The sequence below is a fragment of the Tympanuchus pallidicinctus genome, unplaced genomic scaffold, assembly GCF_026119805.1.
Source record: "Tympanuchus pallidicinctus isolate F22 unplaced genomic scaffold, pur_lepc_1.0 scaffold6, whole genome shotgun sequence".
In the NCBI taxonomy this organism is placed as follows: domain Eukaryota; kingdom Metazoa; phylum Chordata; class Aves; order Galliformes; family Phasianidae; genus Tympanuchus; species Tympanuchus pallidicinctus.
In genome coordinates, this window is record NW_026294780.1 from 11,978,681 (window position 1) to 12,004,281 (window position 25,601).

Below are 25,601 nucleotides of genomic sequence, written 5' to 3' on the forward strand. Positions count from 1 at the left end.
TAATCTTAGTTCTGTGGTTCAGTTTATGGCAGTTATAATTTATGATGAAAGAGTTTACACTTAACAGTAAAAGTGAGGGTACAGCAAAATTCTGTTAAAGGTAATTAACTCCAGGGATGTAGAGCTGAAGGCCACGCTGACAAGCATAGGATGAACAAAGAGAAAAATCTATATGGATGACAAGTTTTATACTCTTTCTTCTAGCAGGTCAACCTTAATATGCCTTTTTTTTTTTTTTTTTAATTGACACTCTTGATGAATCAGTTAAAATACTACAAACCTATATTTTGTTCCTGTTACTGTCGATGATGATAAGGACATCTGAGAATGAAATCTGAACAAGAACAGGTCAGGTGAAGCAATATGTGGGTGAGAGCGCTTCCTCTGCACAGACCAGGGTAAGACAGACTGTGTGTAAACAAGTGATGATTCATTGTCTTTCCTTTGAATGAAAAGAGCTAACTTGGCTCTAAATTCTCCATGCTTCTTCAGTTTGAGTGCAGCACTGATTCTCCAGCACTCTGAGATGCTTTCCTGGCAGACTGCAGCTGTTGCATCCCTCGAAAGGGACCAGACTGAATAAATCACAGCTCCTGCTTTACTGTTTGTCGTTTGCTATTATTTGGATGGTTTTGTTTTTTTTTTCTTCTTCTTCTTTCAGGGATGGAAAGTAGATCTTTATAAAGGAGTCTCATGAAGAAAAAATAAATTAATGCTTTCAAAGCAATTCATCTCATTTGAGCTGTTCATTTAATAGAGAGGAAAGAGATTAAAAACCAACTCTCCAAAGGCTGGCTCTGGTGGAGCAAGGAGCTAAGACATTACCCATCTCTGCTTGTCAAGATCTAATGCTATTAGTCCACTCACTGCTGTATAACACATACGTGGGGTTAGTAGTTAAGGGATGGATGTTATTTAGATTATAGATAAGGTAAGAAATTGAAGGCTGAGTTTATTTTTTTGTCCACATCCGAACTGTCAAAAGCACTTGAGGCAAAAGAATTTTAATTCTTATTTTATGAATGTAAAAATGGTTTATCTTCCTGTTGAGACAGTGGATGGGCGCAGTGGAATCAGGAGCTTTGTGGTGAATTTCATCTCTGGTAATGAATTGCTTCCTGATCAAAGCAACGCTCTTATCTGCTATATGCCATAATTTCTTTGTCCTAAATGTAGCTCTATATAAATGGCCCCTGCCTCATGGGAAACTCTAGAAATGATCAGAAGTGTATGTATGAAAAATACTATATTAGTCCTGCTATCACTGATATTTAGGCTGATGTTTTCTAACTTAAGTATCCAAACACTTTCCTCATTATTTTCTTTGCCATTTATATGTGGCCCAGCCAGGCAGATTCAAGCAATGCTTTGAAAGAGACAATAAAGTCACCCAAAAGACCAAAATCCTTTTTCTTTATATATTTAAAATCATTTGTAGCCAGGTTTTGTTTGTTTGTTTGTTTGAAGAATCAGGTACTTGCAGAATGTTTGGATTATTTCTATCTTTTGTGTAGCTCTGAGACTTTTGGATGGTCACAACATAAGCAAGGGTTACTAGTAGAGTCACACAGAAAATGTAAGAACTTGTGGGCCTCAGAGTATTTCTTTCAGTAAGGAAACTTTATACAGCTTATGGAAGAATAACTGAGGAAATTCAATTTCTGCAGCTTTTGTATCTCATTTCCTCAGTTACCACGTCCTCCCCCGAGCTCTACCCTTTCTCTAGGAGCCCAGAGCAAATAGGGAAAAATGTACTGAATGTAATGGTTGGTTTGGGAAATTCTTCCAAAAAGGAATGTTTGTCCATTATGAGTGGCCATGTGCTGCATTTATTTTAGAGTACTTTTTTTCTCTGCTGTAAGGACATGGATACTTAAATAGCCTCTGTTTCTCAAAATATTGTGGTTTGACTGAGTGTTTCAGACTAAAATGATGAGTTACACAGGTAATACAGATAAGGGTTGTTGTGGTCCTCCTACCTGTGTGTTTCAGGCTGTAATGTGAGCACTACAGTAAGGATGTATTCACTGTTCCTTCCTCTTCACAGCCTCAAATACATCCACCAATCAATCTGCCAAACCTGACACTGCATTCTGCCTATCGATGTGGCTCTTCCTCCCACGAGGTCTTTCTTATGAGAAGATGGTCATACTTTAGTTTTTACACCAACAGCTGTATTATTACTGCTTATGTGCTGCTGTAAATATAGATGATACTGATAGGAAAGCATAACAAAATACAGCTTCAACTGGGGATGCAATTTAAAGTCATGTGAACAAAATGAGCCATGCTCATAGCCTCACCTACAGAGATCACAAGTCTAGTTCAGCTGGTTCTCTACCAATCCTAAGTTTTTGATGTATATGTGTTTCTCCTAAGCAATAAGTTTAGCATTTTATACGTGGTTCATCATCCTAATATCTGAACTAGTGAGTACTTAAAAACCTGAAGCACAATTTTTCTATGTATGAATAAGAGATGCATACTTCCAAGACATATATCAAATGAAGAGATGTCTCCTCACTTTACCTGCCTGAGCTGTGAGAGATCTATCTGTAGTTTATGGTTCCATTTTATAGCAGGTACATTTTATTTCCTCAGACTCAATAAAAGTGAATACAGAAATCTGTAATTGTATTTGATTAGTCATTTATATTCTAAATGGCAGCACTGCATCATGTGGAATAGGAAGAAAAATGCCTACAAAAATAACAAGATTTCTTCTTGTATATGAACTATTTCTTCTAAGTCTGCCTGCATGTGAACAACTCCCTTGACCACCTTATCAGACATACTGATTACACTGCTCACTTAGCAAGCAGTAAATGGATGGAAATGTTATTAAATTCATCAAAGCATTTGGATGGGGACATGTCCTGTTCTCTGTAAAAGGAACACTAAGAAGAACATGAAACAGCAGAAAACAAACTTTGCAGGAGAAGTCCGATCTTGCAGTCATGCTCTGGCACACTGAGTCTTCTGAGCAGGTGGGGTTAGCCTGGGATTCCTGTTTGACAGGGTCAGGGCATGGAAAGGAGTAAAGCAAGCATTAGGCAAGCACAGGGCAAGGTTACTTCCTCCATCCTTCCCTACGCAGACTTGGGGTCAGTCACATTCCTTCCACTTCTTTGTACCGGAGAACTTAGGGAAATTCATTTGCTAATCCTGCCCCCAGCCTCTTTCTTCTCTAAGTGATCTTCCAATAATTTGGAGATATAGACTCTACCTCCCTCTCTGCACCTGTTTTTTACTTTTCGTTTTTATCAACAAAATGCTGCTCCCAAAGGATAATGCTTGATGTTTCTTCATTAAATCCACTTCCTGCAAAAGTACATAAAGGATTTGTTCTTAATACAGGAGGATCTGTAAAATAAGACATTTGTCCTCGGTTTTTCCTTGTCTAAATATAACTGTCAATTGAATATGAATAAGTTAGATAGCTGCTCAGATAACACAGCAAATGTTCTAGAAAACTGGGGAGAATGGGAAGGTTGGTTCTCCAGTCAGTCACAGATCATAGATGAACACCTTGCTGCCAGCAGCCGTGCAATGGTTTTGGAAGTTCCTAAAGGGTTGGCTAGGATGGCTCACAGCACTCCTGTGGCCATTCAGCAGGGACAGTGTGGGGGCAGTGACTCTATGTGACACTGCTTTGGCTTCCTGATTGCATGAATGGAGCTCAATGACTTGCTTAGGCTGGATGTGATGAAAGGCCAGTGTGACTAACCACAGACTGTGTGCTGTTACAGTGCCAGCACCCAATGTAGCAGCTCCATACCTTCCTGTCTGACTCCAGGACACACGGCACGTGCCTGGGACCGTCCCCAGTCCTGATGTCATGTCTGGGTCTCACTAGCGAGTCAGTGGAGAGGGCCCTGTGTTGCTGTGAGAGGGACGTAGGCTGGGACAGGAGGATGGAGGCATGAGCCATCCCCTGTTTTTCTGGAGCCAACTGTTTTGGTGGCTGCATCTGCAACCTCACACTGAGGCTCTGTGGAGTGAAGAATGTTGGCACAACTTTATTAAAAAAAAGATGCATGAGTATTTTCTTGAACATAGGCTGCTGTCCAAGTAGTGACATGCAGCCTAGATAGCAGCTACTGGGGGATATGTCCATTCTAGATTCCCTCCTTGCTTTGAATAAACTTTTCATACCAGAGTATAAACATCTATGATTAAATCTAGGAATTAGTCCCAGGGAAACCACAAATGTCTAGAGTAAAGTCTGCATTTGTTGCAGATAATCAATTGCTGGTCAGCAAATAATTAATCTGATCTAAAGAGGTCTCTTTAGTAAAGAAGGCTATAGAGGCTGAACACACACAGCTTTTCACTGTTGCAGGAAAAGAACTGAGACAAAATACAGCTCCAAAAGGAGCACACAGCTTCCTTTTTTATATCAGTGTACATAGGGAGCAGAGAGCTAACTGGTCTATGGCATATCTGCCTGCCAGAAGGCAAGGGGCTGACAGGTGAAGACACACAAGCAGTGATACACATAAACAACATCACATTTATCTGAGAGAAATCCACTGGCACATATAGTCCCTGAACTGCTGAGTCTGATATGGTACCTTTAATTCCGTGATATTTGCATGTACACAAGTCTATCTTTTCACATATTTAATTAACACAAATAAAAGCCATAAGCTGAAGCATCTTGAGATTACAGCTGAAAAGTCAGGTAGGTTTGCTAGGTCTAACCTTAAATGATAGCAAAAGAGACACCTAGGCCTGTTTGAAACACAAATCATTTTCCATAAATGTTGCTAAATTGATTTATGAAGAAGAAGAATAAAATGAAGTGAAAAGAAAAAAAGGAAAAAGGGAAAAAAAAAAAAAAAAGAAAAAGAGAAAAAGAGAAGTCGTTTGACAGTTAATTCTTCAGCCATTTTCCTCTCTTTTTGAGCTGGCACTCCACGATAGCATTTCCATTATGTGCTGTCTCTGGTGTATTGCTATCAAAGCACACAGAATTTTCCCATTGAGTGGAAAATTGGCAAGTCATTCTTGTTTACAACTGCAAAGGTAACAACTCTGATAAAGGAATGGTCACAATTATGCCACTTTTAGCCAAATTGTGAGGAAAATAACTTACCCTTCCGTTAGCCTGGCCTGTGGACCTAAGTGTGCTATTCTGAAAAACAAGACTGATTTTGCTTTTCAGAGTGTCAGCACTCAGAGGGCTGCACTCACTTAGTGACTTCCTGGCTCCAGCGTATCAAAAAGCAAAAGGGTTCCCTCTGCAAGTGTTTTCACTGTAATCGGTGCTCTCAACAGACTCAGTTTTGGCAGAAGAGTGTGAGGCTGACTTCATTTCTGTGCGGCAGGTCGAAGGCTGAAAGTGAAATGCTGGGCTTGAAGGCAGCCAGATCTTAGAATCCTCCCACAGTAGTCCCCTTTGGCCCTGCTTTGTGTTTCTTCTTCAGTCCTAGGTGTTAGAAGCATGTGAGAAAACACAGCTTTACATCACTTCAGTGCTTTCCCTTCTTGAATCTCAAAGCGAGATCATCAAGCCTCACGACCTGCAAGGAGCTGAAGCACCATCGCTTTTCTGAGCAGAGGTAATGCAGTTTTTGGGTGCCCACATAGAGACACTTGGAAGGTTCAGAGATATGAATACCAGGCCATCAGCCACTGGTATTCATAGCTCATGACTCCAAATAAGCACAGATAAAATGTGGTGATTATTTTTATTTATCTCCTAGTGAAAAAAAAGGAAAGAAATTAAAAACAAACAAACAAACAAACTAAGGAGTATGCATGTTTAGCTTTGAGAGCAAGAAACTTTATTTGTTGCATTTTTTTTTCTCTGAAGAAAGTCAAGACTAGAAAACCTAACTAAAGATGGGATATGGGCTGTTTGGTCTCTAAGTAAAAAGCAAAAAGTACACACCATATTGTGTGACTCACGGCGAAACTGCAAGAGCAGATGATATCAGTGAAAGCCAATTTTCTGTAAACAGTTTCAAAGTTGCAGACATTGAGGTACATGGTAGCACAGCATTAGGCACTCAAAAGGAGAGGATGTTGTTAAAGCATGCTGTACTACCATGGGTTATACTGCACTGAGCAAAGAACCACCTGGTCCATAACATCTGTAGGTCTCCATGAACAATGTCATCCAGACCCAAAGGCACAATACATTCCCTCTGGCTTGGCTAAATCCCAGGAATTCTTCTCCTGTGGGTATTTTGGTGGAGAAGGCCCAGTGACTGGGAGGTTTGGGGCAGGAATGGGGAGAATGCAACCACTCCCCGTTAGTGTTTATCCCACCCGCCCTCCCACAGAGCTCTGGAGTTGGCAACTGGCTACAGCCATGCTGACAGAGATGTGGTGAGGCTGAGGGAGAAGGACCTTTGGTTCTCTGCAGGTTTCCCTCTGGGTGAATGTACCTACTGCTTTGTGGGGTTCAGGGAGAGCACATGGGCTGTTTGCTGATTGACCTGTCAGAACCTACCAGTGTTGACAGAAAGCAGATGAACTGCAAGTTAAGTTGCTCCATTGTTTGCCCTGCAAGCTAGGGACCTCACTGACCAAGCCCCAGAAGAGCAGCAGGATGCTGCAGTGAAGAAAGCCTTCCAGCAGATCAAGAGGAAGACACCACATGAACGTTTGTGAGAAATGACTAATTTCACATGCATTTAAATGTCGATGGGTAGGTAATTTAAAACTCAGAATGAAGCCTGCCAGTACTAGGTCAAACAGCTCCTCAACACACTGGACCACCGCAACCTGATCTAGAGCCTGATCCAGTGGTGGCAACCCTGCCCACAGCAGGGGGCTGGAACTGGATGATCTTAGAGATGCCTTCCAACCCAAGCCATTCCATGATCATGTGATTCTATGATTTTCTTCCTGGTGTTCTGAGGATGGCAGCAGCACAGTGTTTGACCACATACTCCACAAACCTCCTGCCTGCCGGCAGACCCCACAATCTCAGCTGAAGAGGGGTTTTGCAGTGAGAGTGGTGACATTCCAAACCAGGAACTTGCAGAACTATAAGGACCATTTGCCTGGTATTGCTATTTCTTGCCTATTTCTTTGCTCTGAAGAATGCTGTCATCTTCTTCTCCTTGTCTGGGAGATGACATCGGCTCAGATGCGCATCCAGATTCTTTTTGTTTCATATGCCCATGTAAGTTCATACACTGCAGATAAATACGCCTTAACTTACATTAGCATGACACAAGTGTTTGCTTAATGAGTGACAAAACTATAAATTCAACAGATCCACCCCATATTAAAAAAATAAATAAAAGGCACCTGATTCATATCAGCTGAGTGCTGGAATTTTCAACTAAATCAGAATTGACTGAGCCATGACTGAATCACAGCACTGAAATGTACCACCTGTATGCAGCGCCCGCCATGCTTTACATCTACAAATTAGCCCTCCATCATCCTGGTGAACTGTAATCACATAAAACACAGGAGTGCTAAATTGCCCAAGCTTTGCCAACCAAGGTAAAGCTATAGAGCACCTTGGTGACAGTGACAGATAGAAAACAAAGCCAAGAACACTGATTTCTGAATTATTTCCCTTGTCTCTAGACAATACCTGTATGTAATAGAGATCAGCTAAAAGAATGGTGGTGGAGCAGATCTGAGGTTAGATATGCTCAACCATTTGCTATTGCCAGGCTGCTGTCTTTGCAGTAGCTGCTGAAAAATGGATTGGTTTAAAGCTAAAGAAGAAAAAAAAACCAACAACAAAAAACAAAAAACCTATAACCATATCCTGCAACCTGATTATCTTATCAGCTCTTCTGAGACAACTAAAAATAAGCTTTTACTTTCCTTAAAATACTGAACTGTATAGAGAATAAGGTGTACTTAAAATACAATCAAAATTCAAAATAAATCTTACTTTATCTTCATTTCAGTTAACAAACTGCATTTATCAGCTTAACAATTGAGTGTTTTCTGATTTCTTTTCTGTATTATTTGTATTTGACCAGTGTTTTTTTACATTGCTGCCTTGTATTCAGTTTTTCTATTATGAATAAGCGTTCAACAATTTAAATTATAACTGATGGAGTCACAGGACAATTTTTCTCTCAGTCATGTTAGCTCCTTATACTATTTTTCTTTCAGCTAATTCTAATTTTAATTAGTTGCGGCAGCAATTGATTGTACTGATGTACTACTATTCAATTAATTCCACAGTGGTGGCTGGGGTTATTTGCTGAGTGACAGCCAAATACTGCAGTACAGAGTATTTTACAATAATTACCTACCAGTTCTACTGGAAACAGTGGTATATCATCTCGTACACCCAGATGATGACTTTAAAGTCACATCTAGTTACATTCACCTTGAGTGTTCCCCTGTGTAACGAACCCTGCTCAAAAACAGCCTTGATAAAAGATGTGGCAGGAGGTACATTTTTATTATTTTGTCTTCCTTCGATCTTTTAAAATACGTTTCTTATCAGAAAACAAGAATGACCTCATTTGTTAAGCGTGGAGAACATAAATTTTGTAAGATGAAGAAAGAATTTTAAGAACATCCTGAAGTTTCCCATCAGAAGCAGGTGCCATCTTGGTTCATCCATTACCTTTTAGCTCCTTCTGTTGCAGATCATGTATATGCAGGGAAAATCATGCTTTCCACAATCACTTTACACCGATCATCTTTTTGCCTTAATTCTAGATTGAAATGTCAAATACAGACTGCAGCTTCATGTTCTCTGAACCAGACAAAGCAGACATGGTGATGACCTGTGTAGGCTGTAGGTGATGTTTGATCTTGTGTAGATGACAGACTAGAATCTCATGTACCGACTGGTACCAATCTGCATTACACGTTCAAAAACAAAACGCTGCATGAAGCTAAACTTCACGCCAGCATGTAAGAGCAGAAAACCCCTTTTAGTTTCTCACCTGATTCAGAATTGCCAGCTGAAGCATTCAAAAGTTCAGCCAGGACACAAACCACAAAACTAATAAGTCCTGATTTAAAAGCACATTGATTTTTCTTTTAATGACAGGTTTCTAAGTTGATAGGAATCAGACTTTCAGGTTTCCCCTGGCAGCCATGGAAAGTGAAAAATTTTTCTGAAAGTGGAGCTTCTTGCATAACCTTATCCTTCCTGGTGCTCTAGGAGATACCAGGTGTTCTGTATGTTGATTGCAGTACTATGGCAACTGGTCATACATTTTTCAAAGGCAGTGGCTATGATTAGCCATCATTGTTTATAAAATAATTGAGAAGGCTGATAAGGACCTATTTTGCTTCCTTCTCTGCAGTCAAAGAGAGCACTGTGAACTTGTGAGACTCTGGTGATACTGGCTAAAGTTCCAGTGGTGAAGTCACCCCTTGCACCTGGAGTTGGTCCTTCAAGGCTGTGGCCAGTGGTTCCTGAGGAAGCTGCCGTGAGAGCTCAGCAAAGGCCCACCAAGATAAGTCTCACCCTTCATCAGGAAGGATGAACACCCATGTGCAGTGAGAGGTAAAAGCTCCTTGCAAAGAAACAAACAGCTGTGCAATCTGTAAGACAGTCATGCAGCCCGCTCTGAGTAAGGTGTAACCTGCTCTGTTTCACTTCTATTGCCTCTCCCCATGTGCTTTTCCCCTTGAGGAAGGGACTATCAGCTTACAGCACTGAGCAAAGTCCAGCATGGGTAATTTAACTGCCAACATCACCCACCTTGGCAGCACACTCCATGCCCTGCGCGGCTCTCTCAGATCTCACACCACCCTGCCACACGTTGGGGTTGCACTCCTACCTGGAGAAGTGGCTGGGAGATGCAGTGACCACGTCTTCACAGCCTGCTTAGCAGCCAGCCCCGATAGGATTTGGTATTTAAATGCAAAGCAGAGATTACGCTGCAGAGTCAAACCATTTAGCAGCAGCAATATTTTGAATTTCAGAACTATATGAAAGATCAGTTTTAACCTTTGAATAGAGTTCAAAATACATCCCTCAGCGCACTTCCACTTTTAAATAAACAGGAGAATCAAGGGCTCTGACATTTCCAAAGCCCGCAACACTGGATTGTTTTCCTTGCAGAAACACACTGATTCTTAGCAACTGTCTACAAAAGATAACAATAGAATTTGTCAAATAAAATACAATCTGGTGATAGATTTAGCTGCAGTTTTACAGCACCTTTGGGTAGTTTTGGCCCATTCAATAGAAGTATTTGGATGTATTTTCAGCTCTGAGGACACGTTCTTCCCCTCAATGATTTTTTGTAAATGTCATTGAAGATGCAGCAGTCATGTAGCAAGTGAGAAAAGCAGCTGTGTTACTGTCAGGCTGAATCAGAATCATTGTGCATATATACTTAAGTGACTCAGCAGTAACTAATTGAGTATTTGGGATCCATCCCCCTTTGGTAGCGTTCGTGTAATTTCCCTTTATGTGCAGGGGAGCCAAGCATATGATTTAAGCAGAGAGTATGTAGCAACAGAAACCCTTTTTTAAGTAGGTGATTATTTATTTATTTATTCATTTACTTGTGAGAGAGAGAGGGAGAGAAAATACAGTGACTTTCAGTAAATTTACTTGATTGTGAGCTGGGAACTTTTCTGAAAGATGTTATAAAAATGAACCTTTTCTTAAGATTAGAAGTAGAAGCCACTTTGTTTTTTCCTGGAATACCTCATGTGCTTTTACATCTCTACCTCTTAGTGACATCGTATTACAACATCACTTGTATATATGGAGTTTATTAAGTCAGATTCCTTTAAAAGAATTGGGAAGGAGGAGTAGTAATTTTTAAAAAGTGTATCTTTACATTTAGATATATTTTCTCTGCAGTGAACTAACACAGAGGCAAAGTGCCTTTGCTGTCCATGTCTGAACTGAACAACACTGTTTTCCAGATTTTAACACAACATTTCTCCTTCTGATATCCTCACACTGGTCTTCAGAAGCATGTAGCAACTCAGAGTCCAGAATGAACAGCCCATTAGAAAAACTGAAGTGTCTGGGTAAAGAGTGAGCTGCTTGCACAGAACATGGAGGAAGCCTCGTCTCAGAAACAGCAATCACGTCCTTGCCACTCTGAGATGTAAATTTATTAGCGTGTGTTAGATCTGTAAGATTGGTGTCTGTGGTTGAGATTACAGCCAAGTTCTGATCAGGGGGAACATAGCACTCTGCTGAGCAGCATAGGTAGCATGACATAGCGAATGGAAAATGGGGGATGTAAAAAGGAAAGATAAAGAGAGGAATAAAAACAAAATGGGGGAAAAAAAAAAGCTTTTTTTTTTTTTTTCCAGCCTCTTGTGCAAATTACTGCTATTATTAAGTCACTGCAAAATAAGTGTCACACAACCTTTAGACCCATCGTTTGCATGTAACTCTATTCCAAGAACGGTGTGAGGTCTACTGTTTCTTTAACCAAAATGAAGAAACATCTTTCTATTTCTGAACCATTTTTGCTTTTATTTTTACTATACAGTTATAGCCTTAGGCTGGGAGAAATATTCATGCTGTTCTCTCCTGTGTATATAGTTTCTAAGGACTGCACCGCTCTTATGCATATGCAAAAGTATATGCTTTGCATATTTACTTTCTTTATATGAAATAGCATGCCCACCACATCATGTACTGCTTTCACGTCTGCGCATATCCCCCCAAATTTATCATCTTCTCATATTTAGAACGTAATTCTCATTCGAATCACAAGCAGTCAGATCTTTTTAATAACAGTTATTCCAGAGATAACAGCTAATTATGATATTTCAAAAAGTGTACATTAATATTTCAGTAGGCTCAACATTTTGAAATACTACTCAAAGCAACATTACGGTCTCTTTTATTGGTGAAACAAAAAGATACTTTCAGCAGGCAATCAGAGCACCCTTCAACATACCACTCCAGTCCCTTTCCACAGTATCTTCTGTTTGCCATAAGCCACAGTTTGGCAAAACCAGCTTTAATGGATCTTTCTTAATGTAATTAAATATATTTAACAACAGAATGCTTCAAAGTCCTTAAATTGGTCATTTGTAAGAAGACAACGAGTTCATTCAAATCCCAGCTTTTCAAACGTTTTTCTTCCATAAATCCTATTAGCATTAATCTGCCAAAGCAAGGTGTGCTTCATCATTTTTTTTTTTTTTTCACATACCTGGAAAGCTCTGAGCTCTACTGCCCACTTATTATGTTGCTGCAGACTTTTGGAGGTTGCATGTGGACCAGAGCATCAGCGTGGTCCTGTTGTCCTCCCTGCACAGCCTCAGCTCCGTGGTGTTGCAGAACAAATGACAAAAAGGGAGATTTTTGTGTGATGAAATCTGCAGGATGTGGCAAGAGGGGACAGAATCTAAGAAAAGAAATCCTAGAAAATGAATTGCACGCTATGAATGTAAACAAGAGCAAGAGTAAATCACCTCTCCATTATTCTTCCTGTAGTGTATTTCATTGCAAGAATAAGAGACTCATATCTATAAGTTCTTACATAGGCAAACCTAGCTAATTCAGCCTAAGCCTCTGCAGACCGAGGCCTAGAGAGAGGCTTGAGCAAGGCCTCACCTTACAGTGAGACAGAGGCTGCGCAGCAGAATGTAGATTTCTGTTCCTGAGACCCCAATTATTTCCCAGCTCTCAAAAAGCAGGGTCAGGTTATGGTTCAGAAAGGGAGAATACAACTCCTCCAAATCGAAGTCAAATGCGTGCACGAAGGGAGTTGAAAAGAAAGGGGCTTTCTGTTCCTCCCTGAGGTGCACACTTAGTCTTTCTTGGAAGAAACAAGAGGCCACTTTTTCCTTTCAGTTTTATCTAGCAGGCATGTGAAAGGCAACCAAGGCTTCCGAAACCATCAATTAAGTGCTGAAAGACCCAGCAGAAGTTCATAAGGGGAAGAGGGAATTATTCACAGATTTCTGAACTATTTCAAACCAAAACACAGGAAAATCTCAGGATATGCATTTTTGTGACCGGTTGAAAATCGGTATGAAGTTCTCTCCGTTACAAGACAGCATTTTGTTGGTACTGCTGAATTTACTTTGGATTTGTGCATTTAATAACGAATAATGAGCTGGTAAAAGCCTAAACCAGCACTGGTAGAGCTGAAAAGTCAATTTTTTTACAGCGTAAAGTGACTCCCTCTAGCAGCATTGATTTTTCCTTTTTGAACTCCCTGACTGCCTCCACAAGGACAAACCCTTCCAGTTCCCTATCTCCCAGTGGCACACAGACCCACTGTGGGTTAGCACAAATACTCTGCCCTTGTGAGGCCTCATCTGGAATATTGTGTCCAGGTCTGGGGCCCTGAGCACAGGAGGGATGTGGAGCTATTGGAGTGGGTCCAGAGGAGGGACATGAAGATGGTCAGAAGGCTGGAGCACCTCTCCTACAAAAAAAGGTTGAGGGAGCTGGGCTTGTTCAATGTAGAGTAAGCTCCAGGGAGATTTCATTGCAGCCTTCCATTTGAAAGGAGCTTACAAACAGGAGGGAAATCAACTTTTTACACAGTTTAATAGTGATTGGGCAAGTGGGAATGGTTTTAAACTAGAAGAGGGGATATTTAGGTTAGATGTTAGAAGGAAATTCTTTACTCAGAGGGTGGTGAGGCGCTGGCAAGCTGCTCAGAGAAGCTGTGGTGCCCCATCCCTGTATGGATGGCCCTGGCTGGGTCTGTGGGGATCACACTCATTGAGCTACAGGAGATCTGATGGTACTATGATCTTGTTGGTGATGTGAGGTGGGTACCAAGCTGCCCTCTGAGGGCTGGTGGGTTCAAGCTGCTTGTTTGCATTGTTCCCTGTGCTTTGTCCATAAGGCCTGAGGCCCTGCTCTTTACCATGAGGAGGGATGTGCATTGACAGGTCTTACGGGTGTGGGATCAGCTCCAATGTGGATGCTTGTGTCCATGATCTGTGGTGCTATAGGTCCACTAAACCTGGAGACCTGAGCATCCGTGCGGTCTTTTGGAGGCAGATTCCAGACCCTGCAAGCAGCCTGAGATCATCTGGGTTCAATCTAGTGATAAATGGACTCCAGAAGTGTTTGGCTATTTGTAAAAGCCCACAGTGCTTCTTATCAAAATATTTCCCACACAAGGCCAGGTTGGATGGGGCCCTGGGCAGCCTGAGCTGTGGGGGGCAGCCCTGCCCATGGCAGGGCTTGGGGCTAGGTGAGCTGTGAGGTCCCTTTCAACCCAAGTTATTCTATTATTTTGTGACACAGGGCCCTGAGTGAAACCAGGTTCTGCACCAGGACTTGACGAGGCCACAGGTTGAGTCGGTCCTTCATCCCACTGATTTCACTCCCAACACCAGCTTTTAGCAGGTCATCTTGAAGCCCTTGTGGGAAATGCTGACTTTGATCACTCATGACCGGCAAGGTTGTGGAAGCCTCTCCCTGAAAGCATTCAAGACCAGGCTGAATGGAGCTTTGAGCAGCTTGGTTTAGAGGGAGGTGTCCCTGCTTACAGCAGGGGGGTTGGAACTGGGTGATCTTAAAAGTCCCTTCCAACCCAAACTATTATGATTCTGTGCACAGGGAAGCACAGCAGCTTTCCAGAAGGGCACAATCTTGTGGCAGAAGGTCTTTCCCACACGCAGAAAGCCAACAGCTCCCTAACTTCAGCACAAAGGCTGCCGAAGGGGGCTGAGATGCAGCCATGCCTCTCACCTGCCCACGGCACACAATTTAGCTATAAAGGGCTCAGGGGGGCAGTTTCGGCGCCATATGCCTTCTCTACGCGGACAGCAGGTAGCAGCCCAGCACCAGCAGCACCACCACAAGCCGGTCCCCTCTCCTCCGTTTACTTTGAGCACTTTCCCCGGGCTCTCGCGGTCGGGAGATCTGGGAGGCACCTTTAGTCTCCGACCGGGCCGGGCCTTCCTGCGGAGAGAGGTGGGGGAAGGAAGGGCGGGGGCGGGCGGAGGAAGCGGCGGCACTCCCGGAGCGCGAGGGGGAGCCCGGGGAGCTCCTCCCGCGCGATCCCGGCAGCGGCAGCGGCAGGAAGGGCAGGGCGGGGGCGGGGGCTGCGCGGGGGGGTGGGCGGGCGGTCGATCGGGCGGAGGAGGGGCCGGGGCCGCCGCCGGCTGAGGGAGGCAGGGAGCGGAGCCGCCGAGGGCCGGGGCCTTGGACGCGTCCGGAGGAGGAAGAGGAAGGGGGGGAGCCGGCCCCTCTCGGAGCACGCAGCCCGCATCCGCTTGTGGAAGGGAAGAGGGAAGCGGAGGGGGGGGAGCGAGCGAGCGAGCGGGTATCGCCGCCGAGGAGACAAAGAAGCGGAGCCCGCCCGGGCTGGGAGCCTCCCCGCGCCGCTCCGCTCCGCCCCGCCCCGCTCCCACCGGCCGGGCCGAGGTGAGCGCGCCCCGCGGGAGGGCGGGACGGGGCCGCCGCAAACTTGTGGCGGCCGTCGGGGGCGGCCGGTGGGGGCAGGGCGACGGGGGGGAAGGGAGGAGAGAGGCGGGGGGCACCTGGGTGGGGGTTCCCCGGGGAGGAGGCAGGTGGCGGCCGGGGCTTGGGGGGGGTGGCGAGGGAAGGGGCCCGGCGGGTGCCTGACAGCCGCCGCTTTGTGTCGGCGCGGGGAAAGCGGCACAAAGGAGAAGTTGGTTCGGGGAGGCGGAGGGGTCCCTCGCAGCCGGGGCACGGCCGGAAAGTTTTCCGGTGGGGGCGGCGTGCGGGGCGCGGCGATGCGGGCCCGGGCTGCGCCGGTGGTGGCCGCGGGGAATATTCTGGTAAGCGGCCGCCGAACCCCTGCGGAAGGGTAAAAGCGGGGATTTTCTCGAGCGGTGCCGCCCGAACGGCAGAAAAAAAAAAAGTTGGAATGACACGTTGCGTGCCCAGGAAGCGCGTCTCGGGGGGTTGGGGTGGGAATTGGCCCTTCCTCCCCTGGCCGTGCCCTGTGTAGGAAGCTGCCCGAGCACGGGTAACTGCTCGTCCCCTGTGGAGTTTGCTTCCTCGGCTCCGCTAGCTCGGGGTTTTTTACAGCTTTATGGCTCGCTGTGCGCATCTGAGTTATTCTGTGAATTAACTCAGCGCTGCCGTGCTCTTTTGTTAGCTCAAAACTTGAGCGAACTCTGTTCCTTTTGTGTGCGGTGAAGCGATGTGTGCTCCCGAGAAAGTGGTGTTGCGGCCGCACGTTCTGTGCGGGTTCCTCACGTGGAAAACGCCGGTGCCCTTTATGAAAACAAACCTCCACGGTCCATCCCGTGCGTGGCTTATGTCATCTGGAGCCGGGCATGGGCATGGAGGCATCCAAAAGGGCAGAGCTCGTGCAGGGCTCCTTTCTGAAAGCATTTCTGCCCCTGCTTATCAGCGTCAGTACCACAGAGATGTTTGTGGTACCGTGTGTGTTGTTAGGACTAGAAGCGGAGTGAAATCACTCTGTAACTCATAGATACTGGTATTTTTCAGATCTGGAATTGAAGTTGGGTGTCCCACCCTGGTCGACCTCAGCAGCTGTGTCCTCATATCTGACTTTCTCCTTGAAACTTAGCTAGACCTTGTTGCTTTCGGGAGCAGTGCATAAATGCAGACATGGGAGGCACCTGCTAAGACTACAGTTGTAATTAGCAAATATCTGTATGTAGGCCATGAAGCAGATCTGGGCTCGTTATACCGTCAGCTCTCCTTGCAATTGTTCTGTCAGTGCATAGTTAGCTGCTGTATGAGCCTTTTTACCTCTGCAAGATAGTATTTCCAACTGCTGTTACAATACAGAGGTGTACAAAATCTCTTTTGCTGTGTTTCTCCAGAAACAGAAGCAGAGTTAGTCCATGGTTATCTGGATGGTCCTTTATGTTTCGTCCTTACTGTTAAATATATAGTAAATTCAAAACTCCAGCCTTTGCCTTGCTACTTGTTAAAAAGGGAGCTCGTTCCTTTTTTCTTCTTCCTCTGCTTTCTCCCTAGTTTCTTGCCTAGCTGTGTGGTAGCATTAAGGAAAGGTGTTTGTGCTCTTATGTGTCACCTCGCATCTACTGTGTGCTAAAGAAGAGGGGACGAGGTCAGCAGCATCTGCTTTGTTTCCAGGCATTGCTTTTTTTTTTTGGTGTGTGTGTGTGTGTGGCTGCTGACATGTTATTCCCTTGCTCACAGTGCCCCTGGCTTTCCTCAGCAGTAACTATAACATTAGCAGCTGGGAAAGAGATGTTCGGATAGTGCAGTTTGCTGGTTGTTGCCTTGAGCAGCAGCAGAAAGCTCGTGCAGGTATCTCCTTTTTTGTACTACATGAGCATAAAGGCTGCTCTAGACTCACAGAAGCAAGTGCTCTTCACTTTATACTTGGGAAAGGTTCACAGTCAAACCCAAGAGGTCCTTGAATCTGAAGGCTACGTATGTTCTGGAAGATACTTTCTGTTTGTGCCAGGGATCTGGGGGTGTCTCAATGGCTGTTCCCTTTCTTCTTCCCTGTGCTCTCAGAAATGGAGATGGTGGAAGGAAAGTATGGATGAAAGTGAGGTGCTGCTGGGTTGGCATGGTAAGATGTGCGGTGAGGTTCTGGACGCACTGCTCAGATGAAGTAGGTCATCTTGCACGCTGGAGAGGCTGTGTGGAGAGCTGAGGCTCTCTGCAGGCAAGCTGCTGTCTGTTTCTGCTGAAAAAATAAACTTTTGAACAATATGCTTTATCCCTGTGTTTACTAGGCGTACAGAAATGTTGCTAAACAGTAGCTTCCGCATGGTGAGACTTCTCCAGCCCCTGAAAGTCAGGTATCCTTAACAGTTCCTGAATTGGAAGGCCTTCACGGGAAGCGGGGATGGTGCTTGTGCCGTGGCAGATAGCATTGTTTCTTCCTCTTAAAGCATACAAATGATGCCTATGCGATTAATTTAACCAGCAGGCTGTTGTACGGTTCTCTGAAAAAGATGCTGCATGTGGTCCTGGTGACTTCTCCCTTTTGAAAAATGCCTTTTCGTTTTGCTTTGCAAAGTTATGAAGATTGGCCCAGGTGTACTTAGCTTTTTTCTATTTTAAGTAGTTGCGTTGAGTTTTTTTCTTGCAGATTCAGTTAGACCCATTAGTAATCGTAACTTAGTCATCTGCGTTCTGCCCAATTAAACTATTGCTCTGTTCAGTGATGGGTTCAGTGATTCTTCCAAGTGTGAAGTTGTGTGTTTTTTCCTAGAGTAATCTTTTATTCCCCATCATAAGGATTCTTAATTATTTCATAAATGCTAATGAAATGAGTAAATTGGAAGCTCACTGAGATGTAAAATACATGTTTTTATTTTTGTTGAGTACATGTGACACAAAGAATGAGTTTGTCTCTCGCTGTTAACAAAGTGAATTCTTGTTTTAAAACCAGCATAGACAGCTTTGTGGGCAATGAAATGGTTTGACAGGGTATGTTTTTATTGTAAATTTTAGGATGCTAAGGAATAAATCTTGATTAGAGAATGGCAGCACTTTGCATTTAAAATTACTGCAGGTTTTGTAGGACGGTTTCAGAAATTGTAATGTTGAAAAAAACTATCTGTTAGGGGATGCTGAGACGTGCTGGTGGATCCAGGGTTTGTTCAAAGTTGTAGAAACTGCCTGTGTGGCTTAGAGGCTTTCTTGCTCTATAGGTTTGTTGTGCTGCTTTTGGTCCTGATCTCATTAATGAGTTAAGATGGTGACCTGTAACTAATATTGATTACTCTGGGAAGCAGATAGGGGGCTGAACATACTGGGCTTGCAGTAGATACCTGAATTATTAAAATAATAGTAATAATAATAAAAATATTGCTTCTCTCTTTTAACAATGACAGAGTAGTGCAAAATGAGTGCAATATAGGTGTGTTTTTAGTCTAAGCTGAAGAAACTCAATCCAGGTTTACTCGTTCTTAACTCATTTAAGTTATTGTCTGCAGAGTGTGTGCAGTTCTATTGATCGGCATGAAAACAGATGTTGAGATACGCCACCAGTAAAGGATAGCTGAAGCTGTATTGTAGAAAACCTGGCATATTTAATGCATTTACAAAAGCAGGTAGTCTCCTTAATTAATGTATATATATATATATATAATGATTTTTTAAAAAAATATTTAAAAAAAATGATTTTGGAACCCAGGTATAGCTGGATGGTAACTCATTACCGTGATGTTTCAGCAGGTTGTGCTGTTTCGACAGGTAGGATGTTCTCTTCATCTCTCAAGTCAGCAGATGCCTAAAGCCTTGTGTTTGGATTTGTGCAGATCACGTTTGCACATTTTAGCCGAAATGGATCAATAATCAAAAATAATTGAGCAGGGAGATTACTGTCGATAATTATTGTATTATGTGATTATTATTTCTTTGGTTGAAAGACAAGATTTGCTTTCTGCCCCTTTTACAGTTTTATTGTGTTCTAGAAGTGTGTTCACTGTGGGGCCTGAATAAGGAGAAACTGCAGAGATGTGAAAGCAGATAGCACAGTTTGCTTACAGCTGGTGCCTCTCTTCCCAAAGCAGGTGCACTGAGTCCCTTCGTACTAGGGTGCCAGCAGCTGCTGTAGGCCTCTCTTGGCTGTCTTTGTCCAGGTTACGCTGGATCAGCTCGATGCAAATCTGGGATAGCAGACAAACTGCAAGACAGTGGGAGGAGGGTTAGCAAAAAGGGGCTTTCTGCTTTTGCTGGGGCGAGCGGGTGTGCTGCTTGCAGTGCTGTGTTTAGAAAATATGCTTTGTGGGATCTTGTTTTCCTTTTTTGAGCTTTTTGTGTTTTAAAGAAAATGAAAGAGAGTAAGTTGTTAAAAATGAGTTGAGTTCTCATGTGATTTTTATTTTGCTTTTCCTTTTTAATTCTTACATTAAAGAGTAGTCATTGGGCACAGAAATTCTCCTTCAGAATGAAAATAGACTGGTGCAGGGTGTGCAGCTTTTGGAAAGGAATGGAGTTGATTAAGTATTCAAAATGTAAGTTGAATGTATGGGTATAAATACAGAATTTTCTAACTTATCCTCGTCAAATTTAGGTTGAATCACAGAATCTTAGAATAACCTGGGTTGAAAAGGACCACAGTGATCATCTAGTTTCGACCCCCTGTTATGTGCAGAATCACCAACCACCAGACCAGCCTGGCCTTGAATGCCTCCGGGCATGGGGCATCCACTGCCTCCTTGGGCAACCTGTTCCAGTGCGTCGCTGCCCTCTGAGTGAAAAATTTCCTCCTAATATCTAACCTAAATTTCCCCTGCCTTAGTTTAAAACCATCCCTTCTTGTCCTATCACTATCCACCCTCATAAACAGCTGTTCCCCCTCCTGTTTATACTCTCCCTTCAAATAATGGAAGGCCACAATGAGGTCTCTCTAGAGCCTTCTCTTTTCCTAGCTAAATGACCCCAGTTCCTGAGTCTTTCCTCATAGGAGTGGTGCTCCAGCCCTCTGATCATCTTAGTACTTGAACAAAGTAATATTTTTAATCAGTATACAAAAAAAAAAAAAAAAAAATTTACTTAACTATATTGTAAAACTGTCTCTTGGCAGGCTTAGGACAGAAGAGAAACAATAAATCCAACTTGTGCTTATTCTACCCATGGAGGGTTAAATTGGTGTGTTACTCTGAATTTCTTCAGGGCATTCTGGACTAATCAAACGTTTTAAGGAACGGCAATAAATTAAGCCTCCCGTTTATCAAAGCCTGGCACTGATAACAACAGTGAGGGATTCCAGGTATTGATCGGTGTGACCTGGTTTTAATGCACTGGGAGCACCTTCAGCATAGCATACCGTGTCTATACTTTTCCTTCCTGTTCTCACAATAGCAGTGTATTCATTACGTCTGTTTTTTTCTACACCCATCGTGTTTCCTAACTTGGCTTCCAGTGCCATGGTGGGCTGCTTCAGACGAAGTCACTTCTGATTTGACATCCTACTGATGTCTCTTGCAGAAAGTATTTTTGAACCTTGTAATGCAGAGGGAAAGATACATGGCTGTATGGTGTGTTCTAGTGCTGAGTTGTGATAGCTGTCATGACAACAAATCACATGTTCATTGCCTTGAATGGATGGTGTGCCTCCAAACATACAAAGAGTGTTATCAAGTTTGACAGGTCTGGAATGATGACATGCCGGGGAACCCGGGGGCTCGGGCTGAATGAATGTTGCGCCTGGCTTCACAAAACCTATTGCTGGTTTGTTCAGGTAGAAAAACAGATGCCCCTTCAGGCTTTGTTTCTTGTTTTTGTGTGCTTTTTTTTTTTTTTTTTCTTATTTGGTTTGGTATTTTTTTGAGAAGTTCCTTGGTAATTTCAGACAGTTTGCAAGAGGAACAAAAGGAAAAAAAACATACGTAGCCTTTTTGCAGTCACTTTGAAGATTCCTCTGTTTTGAATTCTTTCAGTATTCTTAGTGAGAGCTTCAGGAAACCCAGAAGGACAAGTGTCCAGTATTTTCTAGGTCAAGAACAGGTACTTTATTTACTGTTGTTTTTTCTTCCATTTTTTGTTCCTGCGGTCCATCAGCAGTGTGCTAACACCTCTGTCTTAGTTCTGCAGTGGAGAGCAGGGCAGGGAGCTTGCAGCTGTAGAGATGGGCTGGGTGCAGGGATGGTGGCACACATGTTTTATTTGTTCTGTTTTTGGCCTTGGCTGCTGCTTATTCATAAAGTTACACTTTTGGTTGGACAGCTGGTTTCGGTCTAACCGGACTCCAGAAGTCTTGTCAGGTCGAATACAAACCTGTAAATACTGATTTTCTGTATTTTGTATGAGAATGTTGCGCTGGGTTATAATCTCTAACATTCTATTACTGTCTGACTCAGGTGGTATCCAGCAGCAGATTTAATGAATGGTGGATTTCTTCTTTTTTAATTATTATCTTTTTATTTTGAGCTGTGCTTTATTTTTGTCAGCATCACTGACTGTGTCTACACCACAAATTAATTAAAAATTACCACAATTTAGCTGCTGAATAAAAATATCATTTTTATGTCCTTAGTCTTTCCTACTAGAGTTCCGTGGGATCCTGTTTATGCAGTGCCTTTGGTCCTGTAAGCTAAGGCATAGCATTTTTCCCACTTGAGTATTGAAATGTTGTGAAAGTCTATGCTATTTTTGGAGGTTTGTGGTTTTAATTAAGAATGTTTTTGTTCCAGTCATAAAAGCAATTGGCTACAGTATATCTTGCTTAAATTTGTTTTCCTTTAATCATTACACGTTGAATACAAAAATATGTAGATTTTTACATCAAAAGGGAATGTAAGGCATTTAGAGTATAAACATACTGAGCTTCACCTTTTCTGTCTTTCAGAGGAAAGATTGAAAGAAAAAAAATGATGATCGGTATCCTGCCTTTAAGTTTGTTGGCTGTGCTTCTGCTAGTGCTGTGTGGATAACAGAAATAATTATACTGTGGACTATTCATAAATTCACACTGTTTTGAATTCCATTTAATTCAAATAGAGGGAAAAGTTAATGCTAATATCCCAAATAATTAATGCTATAATAAAGGATCTGCCTTCCACTTGACACTGAATGACTTATGTTCTGTTACATCAAAAAACTTAAATCATTTTGAGCATTCAATATTAAAAATCCTGTTCATGAATATTAGAAATTTAATCAGATATCTCAGTAAGGACTGTGTGGATTGTATTGGGCTTAAATGTGGGTAATAATAGAGCTTGTGTTTAGCACGAGTATCAAAATATGACACATCATTTTTATGAGCTCTGAGGCTCTTAAGGGATGCGTGGGGAATCATAACGAACTGAAATGTTACAGACCTCCTGTGATGGGGATCTGCTGCAGTCTGAGTAGTGTTGTTACTGGGGGCTTTGTGTGCCTTCTGCTGTTAGCTCTGCCTTGTACTGACAGTTGTGTCCCATTACGATCTCTTCCATTTTTGCTGACCTGAGATCCTGTATGTCTGTTTAGTTCAGATATTCCCTTCATCTGCTGGAATGTCAGGAAGACAGGTTGTTGTGGCTTTGTCAAGGCCAGGCTGGCTGTGGCTCTGGGCAGTGTGGTCTAGTGGTTGCTGACAGTGCACATAGCTGGGGGGTTGAAACAGGATGATCATTGTGGTCCTTTTCAACCCAGGACAGGCTATGATTCTTTCTTTGGTTTTGTATCTCAACTTTCCTGTTGTTACTGTGATCCAGTGAAAGTGCAGGTATGTGCTTAACTGCTGCTATTGGTCCTAATGCAATGCATGTCACTACCTACAAAACAGAAAGCTAAGCCTGTAAGCCTGCCTTCTCAAACAAGAACCAAAATGTCAGCTGGTCAGCTATTTTTTTAGCTATGTATTTCTCAACTTGTCCAGGCAAGTACGTTAAATTACATGCAGAACTTTTGTCTGCAGTGTTACATTGCCAGCTTATTTTTACTGCCTTTACACCTATTCATTGTGTATGACATTACTCTAAGAAGTCATGTGAAATCAGTGGGACTGCTGGTAGGTTAGCCTTGTTTAATGAATGACAGTACTGAAATACGAAAGGATGGATCAAGCCCGAGTTGATAGAATGCCTGCTGAAGGTAATGGAAGTTCCTCATGGGCAAGAAGGGACAGATTGGTTTTGTATATAAAAGTGCAGTGCAAGAAAAGTCCTCAAATGTAATGAGGATTATAATGTCTGTTTTGAAAGAAACAAGATGTGTGTTAATGCAGGTAATTGAAACGACCCGTTTTTAAAATTCTTATGTTTTGGCTGTAATCCTGTGTCTAACAGTGTAACTAGATTTAGTTTCTGTGATAAATACAGGTTGTTCTTGTGATTTTTGTTCTATTCTTTGATTTTCTTGCTTCTGGATGGATAATTTTAGTGGTCATGTGGTTGGGCAGTTGGATTCCACATTTCCACAGTTACTCTAAAACGGAGTTGAGATGTGTTTTAGATGAAACTCATGGGATCTTACCTGTAATCATGCTTGCACACTTAAATGTTTTCATCTTTACCCACATTTTCTGCTTGCATCTTGACCTAACTGTAGAAAACACATTTTCAAGATGCAAGTACCTGGCTGACAAGGTGTACCCTTTTCAGTAAAACAATTGTCAAGTAGCTGGTGATTGCAAAGCCTTTCTTGCTATTAGCTGTGTAAAGAACTACTTGGCATTTCTAGTTCCAAGTGCAGCTGGCAGTTGAAAAATTGTTTTTCTTTATACGAACGAGACGTTTTTGACAAAGGAGCAATTAGGAATGAGTAACTGTAGGACTGCTGTGTGCCACCTCTGTCTCCTGCGCTCACGTAGGAGGTGTCTGTAAAAGCCCAGGGCAGGGCTTGTAAACGGTGAGCTGTTCAGAACCCAAGCATGTGAAATGTACTGTCATACAGCTTCGGCTGCCACCCACCAGCTCTCATCCGAAGTAGGGAGCGAATCTTATGGCAAATCTCATGTTGTCTTTCAGTTTTGTGACTTTTTACTTCTTTCTTTTCCATTTCGCTAGGTTTTATGCACAGTTACAGCCTTGACAGTGAGTTTTGGGTTATCTGTAATCTATTCATAGGATAGAACTGTTTTAGCAATTAAAAAAAGAAGTCTTAGATAAAACTAAAAAAAAAAAAAAAAAAAACCACCCCCAAAAAACCCCAAGCCAACCCAAACCCTCCTATGCTTGTTTAATTACACTCATTTAGGTCTCAAACGAGCAAGATTAGTCTTGAGCACTGCAGTTGAAAATCATGTACAAAAATACAGTGGGCGAGGTCTCTGAACTGAGCACAGTTTATCTGCACTTCTGATCCCTTGATTACAACACTTCTGTAGAATTGTTTTCAACTCTTCCTTTAATGTGTTCTGGCATCGTGCGAGGATATTAGGTCGGGCTCAGCTGGAAGGTGGGTTCCCTGCATGTTTCAGTCAATAAATGCTTTTCTGCAAATAAAAAGCAGCATTTTCACATTGAGAACAATTGTAATGTTTTACCTTGGTTTGCATCGTTTTCAATGAATTGCGTTGAAGTGCTGTACGTTAGCAGAAAGCAGAAATGAACACTTCATTCTGGAGCAGTCCTGGGGAGCAGCCTGTGTGTCTCGGCAGCTGCAGCGCAAGCATGGTGGTAGGATGTTGTCTTCACTTTTGTCCCCTGCAGAGCTCCTGCAACCCCTTGCCATATCCCCTCTTTCAGAGCAAGTATGTATGCCTCCTGCCCCTCACCTCCCTCCTGTTTCCTTTGCAGTGCCACGTGGGTGCTGGGCATTGCCTTAGAAATGCATGTGCTGGGATGAATGTGCTTTCTGAGTAGCAGAGTGGTGTGTCACGAAGCCCCGTATCCCACAGTCCCTGCTGAAGTTATTGTGGAGGCTCACATATCCTTCATGTCATTCCTTTAAATTAACAGCTGCAGATGGGGTTTGGATGAGGATATTTTTGTTCTTGCTACGTTGGCTTGCTATTCTAAGCATGTCATGCCACGCTAGCCATGGAAGTACTGTCCTGTGCCTGCTTTGTCTGTTCGGGCTGGGAGTGACCCCACAGTGTCTTACAGATTCTTCTGCTGGGTATCGCACTTCCATTTTCTACCTACATCTATATGTGCATGCAGCCTGGAGCTTGGGAATGATTTGGTAAATCATTGTTTGTATCTTCAAATTGGGGTGGCACTTAGCAGTGTGAAATGGCTTTGGACTAAAATGAATCATAAAACTTCCCTCCCTCTGCCATCCCACCCTTTGTTGTGTCCTAGGGAGCAGTTTGTGTTCAGGTCGGCTCCGAATCTCATTGTGGTAGGGGTTAAGGGCAATGGCAGACGTGGTCATTCTGAAGAATTTGTTT

At 43.0% G+C, this 25,601-nt stretch overlaps 1 protein-coding gene and 1 long non-coding RNA gene across 4 annotated transcripts in view; both read left to right on the forward strand.

Annotated features, from left to right (window-relative positions):
* Positions 1-9,516, forward strand: part of LOC128092187 (uncharacterized) — a 47,302-nt gene extending 37,786 nt beyond the window's left edge. The window contains exon 3 of the long non-coding RNA XR_008211673.1: positions 9,252-9,516. This is a non-coding gene — a long non-coding RNA (uncharacterized LOC128092187). The remainder of the gene's footprint in view (positions 1-9,251) is intronic.
* A 5,482-nt stretch (positions 9,517-14,998) lies between these two features.
* The window catches only part of NCK2 (NCK adaptor protein 2), an 85,188-nt gene continuing 74,585 nt past the window's right edge, over positions 14,999-25,601 (forward strand). The window contains exon 1 of one of the 3 annotated variants that reach the window (XM_052705729.1): positions 14,999-15,271. The gene's annotated coding sequence lies outside the window, so the exon portion shown is untranslated. Of the gene's footprint in view, positions 15,272-15,626; positions 15,649-25,601 lie in introns of those variants that run through there. The other 2 variants (XM_052705726.1, XM_052705728.1) reach the window with 2 other exon arrangements.